Source organism: Diaphorina citri, unplaced genomic scaffold, assembly GCF_000475195.1.
Source record: "Diaphorina citri unplaced genomic scaffold, Diaci psyllid genome assembly version 1.1 scaffold2182, whole genome shotgun sequence".
NCBI lineage: Eukaryota > Metazoa > Arthropoda > Insecta > Hemiptera > Psyllidae > Diaphorina > Diaphorina citri.
The window spans coordinates 6,631-14,283 of NW_007379607.1; positions in this window are offsets into that span (position 1 = coordinate 6,631).

A 7,653-nucleotide genomic window follows, 5' to 3' on the forward strand; every position below is an offset into this window, starting at 1 on the left:
GGGGGTTGACACTTCTCACTTTTCAATAAACACAAGAAGAAGAAATTTCTTAATAAATACATACAATTTATTGCAAACAAAATACCCGGTGTAATACGTTATTTAGTCTTATTAGAGCCCGACAGTGGTGTTACCCAAACGATGAACGAAAGTTTTAAGGTAGTGAAAACGCCCTTACTAAAACTTCGAACGTCTAACGTTTTAAAATTCTCTTGAGTTCGCTTGTATTGTTTACATCTCCTTTTTTATTTTGTTTTTGACTTCTTATTCAAGCCCCTGTCAGATTTTTTCTATATTTCCTTCCACATACATCCATATATTTAGGTCTAAAAAATTAGAAAATAAGTCTTAACAAGCGTTAGAAACATAAAGTCTACACATTAATAGAAAAAAATACATCAGCAATTGCGTGCAGGGTGTAACCAGCTATAGCAGCGCAGATTACTATGTGCCGGTAAGAGGAGAGTGGTTGGTGATGGGGTTTTTTATTGTTTATTCAAACAGACATGTTTCGCCATTACTGGCATCATCAGTGTAAACTGTTAAAAAATTGCACATAAGAAAAAGAAAGCAAACAAAAAAGGGGAACAAATTGACAAATTGACCAGATCAGTAAAAATTTTAAATTTAAAAATAAACATTGTAAAAAATTTTGAATTTTGCCGCCAGGGGGAGGGGAAGAGGGGGGGGGTATCTCTGAGGGACCGTTTACATTTTTGCAAGGAGGTTGATTAGTGGGGAAGACCTAAGGTCCAGTTGTACATTTAAAATGGTTTGATTGGGGTCATTCATTACCCTCTTGATCTCTATATTTTCTAGGACATCCATCCTCTTCCCACCTTCACAATAATGCAACAACTCAATCCCTGTCTCAGGGTCAAAACTATGGCCTTCTGAACATAAATGGCTGGCAAAGTTTGAACGGTCTGAATTATTTCTGAAAGCTGCCATGTGTTCCTTTATACGGGTATTGAATGCCCTGGCCGTTTGACCAACATACGCTCCATTACAATCATTACATTTCAATTTATAAATGCCACTTTTGGATAACTTAGGAGTAGGTTTACATCCAATAAAAAACCCCTCCCCCAACTGTGAAGAGTAAAAGTTACCTTTTTAGATTATTAAAATATCTTTTTTGGATGATTAAAAATTCTCCCATTAGTTAAATGCATCATTAAGTCGTTGGTGAAAGCCACCATACGATTTCCAACAAAGGAATAGATTAAAAATTCTCCCATTAGTTAAATGCATCATTAAGTCGTTGGTGAAAGCCACCATACGATTTCCAACAAAGGAATATAACGCAGAAGAAAAACACGTACAAAAGTACAAACGCAAAATTTAGTTTACAGATTCGATTCCCACACTCAGGGCGGATTTTATCCACGGATAAGGTTCGTTCTCGGAACGGTTGATTTTCTCCTATCCTGTCTACCTTCCTCTCTTCGCATTCGGGACGATAAGACCTCAGTAGTTACAGTTCCCTCTGTCAATCCTCTTTAAAATTACATTACTTTCCTTCCTATAGGATAAGGAAAGTAAAAATCAAAGTAGAAGAGCAGAAAAAATGAGGAACGAGGGAATTTTCCCTTTTCTTTTAACGACTTTTAGATTCTGAGATAAATCGATTAAAAAGTAGCCGTAAATCTTGTATCTATCTTGACGTACACGATGACGTCCTGTCCCAAGCAAGCTCCCTTGCGGGCAACACCAGTGTAATGCGTTTGTGAGCATGCAATTTCGGGACGATAAGACCTTCAGAGTTAAAGTTCCCTTTAACCCTTAAGTTCATACAGGGCCGGATTACCCATAAGGCAGAATGGCAGACTGCCACGGGCCCCGCGCTTTTGGGGGCCCCGCGCTTTGAGGACTTACAACTATCAAACCTCTTTAAAATTACATTATTTTCCTTCCTATAGGATAAGGAAAGTAATAATAATAAAGGAAGGACGGACTAAAAATCAAAGTCGAAGAGCAGATAAAATGAGGAACGAGGGAATTTTCCCTTTTCTTTAACGACTTCTAGATTCTGAGATAAATCGATTAAAAAGTACCTACCGGTAAATCTTGTATCTATCTTGACGTATACACGATGACGTCCCGTCCCAAGCAAGCTCCCTTGCGGGCAACACCAGTGTAATGCGTTTGTGAGCATGCAATTTCGGAACGATAAGACCTTAGGATTTTTTTTTTTGGCATTGGTTTGGCACTAAGCCGCGACCATACAGCCAGACCTCCAGAGTTAAAGTTCCCTCTAACAAACATCTTTTTTTTATAATAATTAAAAACTCTAGTTAAAACTTAAAATTTACTTCGTGTCATTATTAAATACTGGAAATTTTCCAGAAGAGAGGGTTTAACTCCCACACAGGAAATGCGCCAAAGGTCTCGAGATACACTCGTGTGCAAAATTTTTGGACACGAGGTCTTATCGTCCCGAGAGCGGAGAGAGAAGGACGACAGGATAGGAGAAAGTCAGCCGTCCCGAGAACGAATCTTATCTGCTTGTTAACCTGTTTCCGATTTCAACATACTGATTTTTACTGATAGTACTGATACTGATCTACCTTTCAACATACTGATCAGAAAGGTTTCTGACGTGACTTTGTGAAGCTTCATATTGAAAAGATGAACACAAGTAAACCTGCCTCGGTGGTGTAGTGGTCAAGGCGCTCGCCTGGTAAACAGGAGGGTGTGGGTTCAATCCCAGCCGAGGTATGGAATCCTCAATATAATTTGAGAATTTGACCACAATAATAGTAGTAGCCTACTGCTGGAGTAAAGGGACTTTTCAGTCCTATTTAGTGGTCAAGGCGCTCGCCTGGTAAACAGGAGGGCGTGGGTTCAATCCCAGCCGAGGTATGGAATTTTATCCTCAATCCTAATTTGAGAATTTGACCACAATAATAGTAGTAGCCTACTGCTGGAGTAAAGGGACTTTTCAGTCCTATGCGAGAAGAATTTGACCACAATAATAGTAGTAGCCTACTGCTGGAGTAAAGGGACTTTTCAGTCCTATGTGAGCAGTATAAATAATAGGTAGGTAGATAGGTACCTACATAGGCAGGTACCTACATATGTAGGTACCTACATAGGTTATATTATTATTATTATTTTATTATGTGACTTCTTTTTATTGTCAACATGGCTGAACCAATGAGATTCCACTTTGGACGTAAACACTTGCTCCACGAAGCGGAATCTCACAATCTCATTGGTTCAGCCATGTTGAGTATAAAAAAACTCAGATAATAAAATACAGCTTAACTTTTACTCTTCACAGGTAGGGGGAGGGTATAAGTTGCTTGTATTCTTCTGTTCCGATTTTTTTGCACCTGAGTGTACCAACGATAAAACTGAAAATAGACGTCCTGACACGTATAGTCGATGAAGTATTTATAAACTTTAATGATGTGTATGCTGGAAATGTCAAACCAGCCGCTCTCTAAACGAGTATGTCAGAAGTTATGTAAGGGGAGGAGGAAGAAGAGGAGAAGTTAAAAGAAAAAGAAGACAAAAAAGATGAAGAACTAGGAGAAGAAGGAGGAGAAGAAGAAGAAGGAGAAGAAGAAGGAGGAGGAGAAGAAGGAGAAGAAGAAGAAGAAGAAGAGCAGGAGAAAAAGACAGAAAAGAGAAGTACAAGGAAGAATAGAAGAAGGAAGAGGAGGAGGGAAAGAAAAAGAAGAATAGAAGTGTAAGAAGAGGAGGAGGAGGAAGAGGAGAAGTTAAAAGAAAAAGAAGACAAAAAAGATGAAGAACTAGGAGAAGAAGAAGGAGGAGGAGAAGAAGAAGAAGAAGCAGGAGGAGGAGAAGAAGGAGGAGGAGAAGAAGAAGAGCAGGAGAAAAAGACAGAAAAGAGAAGTACAAGGAAGAATAGAAGAAGGAAGAGGAGGAGGGAAAGAAAAAGAAGACAAAAAAAGACGATGAAATAGAAGAAGGAGAACAAGAAAAAAAAGTATGGAGGAGAAAGAGTATGTCAAAAGAGGTAAAAGAGAAAGAGAAAGGAAAATAGAGGACGGAGGAGGAGGCAAAGAAGAAGAAGAAGAAGAAGGAGGAGGAGGAGAAGTAGAAAAAAATCGACAAATACAGATAAAAATAGCAATCCTGAAGAAAGAAATCTGAGGTCAAAGAAGAGTAAAGCAGAAATAAAACACAAAATATCGAACAAGTAATAAGGTATTCGAGAAAGATAAGAAAGAAGAGATGGAAGAATTACAAAAGGGAATGAAATATGACGAAGATATAACGAAGGAGGGAGAGAGAAATAGGAAGAGAGAAAGAGAGAGAGAGAGAGAGAGAGAGAGAGAGAGAGAGAGGGAGAGAGATTCAACAGATATTCTAAGATAATAAATGGTGCTGACGTCATTCTCCATTCAGCTTTCTATCTGTTTGGCCTATATTTTCTCTCTCTCTCTTTCCTTCTGACTTCCCATCTCATTTTCTTTCTCTTGTCCATTTGAACGCACCATGTTATTATTATCTCTTTCTCTCTCTCTCTTTCTTCCTTTCTCTCTCTCTCTCACTTACAAGGCTCTCTGTGCATTGTCTGAGAGTCTTCTGACGCCATTGGCATATTTTTATTAGACACAATTTTGGCACCTACAGGAACATGTACATCTTTAATCTTGTCAATTAATTCTGTGGAACTGGAAATAGCATGAGGATTCTTGAATTTTGTTATTTCATGATACAGTGAGTTTGTTTTCTTGGCTAGTTTGTAAGCGGGAGCAGATTTGTAAGACACTACAGGTCTTATGGGAATATTAGATTTGTGAATTTTAGCTAATCCATACATCTTGGGTGCAATTACATTTTTATTGATTAAAGTGAATTTTTCTTTGGGTAACAACATGCATGATCCATTGATAGATTTCCTGACATTTGCTATGTATTCAACGGTGGGGTCCTTATTGACTGGTATTGCATTGTTTTCTTTCAGAAAGTCTTCAACCTTCTTGTTATAATCTTTTTCATTCATTATCACAATGGATTCACTTTTGTCTGCTTTAGTGACTATCACCTCTTGCTCTTTGAATTTGTTTTTTAGGTGTTTGATGATTGCATGTTCTTGGGATACAGATTTGCCCTGGTTCTGCACATTTTGGATTGTGTCAGCGCACTTGTATTTGGACGGAATGTTACTAACACTGACCTCTATGTCAACAGCTAGGGTTTGAATTGAATGACTAGAAGTGTTGGGGGGGCAATATTTGATGCCTTTATTCAATAAGACTATTTCTTCATCTGTCAGTTGACAGTCAGATAGGTTTAGGATTCTGGGGAAGAACTCAATTTCAGGGATGTTGTCAACATTATCTAACTCACTTGGAAGTTGTTTCAAGGTGAGTGCTTCAAGTTTCTTGGACTGATTATTCCTCTTGATGAAAAGTTTATCACTTAATTCCATTTTGAGTTTATCTATCAGAGAGTCAAATTCCAACGGGTGAAGTTGATGCGTCAACTCTTTATATAGGATGTATAGATATGTACACACTGTATCTCTCCTGCAATACATCATCTTGTTTTCTTCAATAACCCATCTTCTTTCACCTGCTTTGGCAGCTTTGATTGCTCTCTATCTCCCTCTCTCTCTCTACTTCTCACTCTTTTATCTCGCTCTCTTTCTACCTTTCAGTGTACGCAAATATTTTAACATAAAATTTCAGTAATGGATTCTCTCTTTCTCCCTCCCTTTTCTTTCCTCTCTCTTGATTGCTGATTGTGAGTCTGAGTTGATTTTTATCTTGGCATAGTTGGGAGTAACTCCTAGTTTCAAACATTGAGTGTTGAACCAAATATTATGTGAGATATTCCCTTTCTTATGTAGCAACTTCCTATAGATTGTCATCTGAACAGCCGTACTTACTGACTTTAACATATTGATAGATTCTGACGTAACTTTGTGAAGATTCATCTTGAAAAGAAGAACACAAATAACTTTTACTCTTCACAGTTGGGTTTCCTCTCTCTCTCTCTCTCTCTCTCTCTCTCTTGTTACCTACACCATCAGTGCGCTCTCTCTCTTGCTTATCTCCCTCTCTCTCCCTCGTTTACCTCATTTTTATCGCCTCTTTCTCACTCTTTGGCCTATTTATTTTACTTTCTCTTATCTCTCTCTCTCTCTCTCTCTCTGTCCATTTTTTTGTCCTCATTTCTTTCTCTCACTCTTTCTTTTTTTCTTATTCTCCCATCTCTAACCGTTTTTTTTTTTCATCTTCTTCTTCTTTTTTTCCGTCCATTTTTTGTCCTCATTTCTTTCTCTCACTCTTTCTTTCTTTCTTTCTTATTCTCCCATCTCTAACCGTTTTTTTTTTTTCATCTTCTTCTTCTTTTTTTCCGTCCATTTTTTGTCCTCATTTCTTTCTCTCACTCTTTCTTTCTTATTCTCCCATCTCTATCTGTTTTTTTTTTTCTTCTTCTTCTTTCTTATCCTTCTTTCCCCCCACTTTCCTTACCATTTTTTTTTCTTTCTCCATATCCTTATCTTTTCTTCTTCTTCTTCTTCTTCTTCTTCTTCTTACTTACTATTCCTCCTTTTACTCATCCTTCCATGTTCTTATCATCCTTTCTCCTTCTTCTCTTTTCTCCATGTCTAGTTTTTGTCTTCTTCTTTTCTTTACTCCTTATTCCATTTTCTTATCACTTTTGTTCTTGACTCACTCATCCGTAATATTTTGCCTAAGGAAATGTCTGCAATATTTCTTTTCTTTCCGTTTATTTCTTCTTTTTCTTACTTTCTTTTTTTTATTCATTTATTTTTTTTTTCTTCCTTTCTTTTTATTCAGATCATTTCTCTCAGACGTTTTTACATTTTTTTTCTCAAATTTTTGCTTTCCACGTTTTCTAATATCTGCTTTTCTTCTTTGTCTTCCTCTCCTTCTTTATCTTCTTCTTGTTGTTGTTCCTCCTTTTCTTCTTTGTCGTCTTTTTCTTCTTCTCCTCCTTCATCTTCTTCGTCTTATTCTTCTTTTTGCTCTTTTTTCCTTTATCCTCTTGTTTTAAACGCTACCATCAATTCCCTATAGTATTGTTGAGCCGTTTTCAGTGTTTTCCTTTCGTCTTCTCAGTATCTGTCAATCTGTCCATGATATTCTCAAAATTTTCCTTTTTGTAATTCTACTATCGAATCTTCTCAAAAATACTATTTTGCACATTCTTTCTTGATGATTCTTGTTTAGTTTTTCCCCAGTTTTCCGAACGTTTCAATAATTTTTCTCCTTCTTTCAGGTGTTCTGATTTTTCCAATTTTTGCCTCTGTTTTTCGATTTTCTCAACATTTGCATGACTGTGTTTTTACAGACATTTTTCTCAATTCTTCTTGCATTTTCTTCTTGTTCAAGATTTTCTGCGTTGTCTCCAAGCGGTTTCTCAAAAGCTACATCCACCATTCATACATTTTCTTGCCTCTTTTTCCATTTTTCCTTTTAAAGAAAAAATCATGCACTTAAGGGTTAACAAACATCTTTTTTTTTTTATAATAATTAAAAACTCTAGTTAAAACTTAGAATTTACTTCGTGTCATTATTAAATACTGGAAATTTTCCAGAAGAGAGGGTTTACTCCCACACAGGAAATGCGCCAAAGGTCTCGAGCTACACTCGTGTGCAAAGTTTTTGGACTTCTAAGGTCTTATCGTCCCGAGGTCTTATA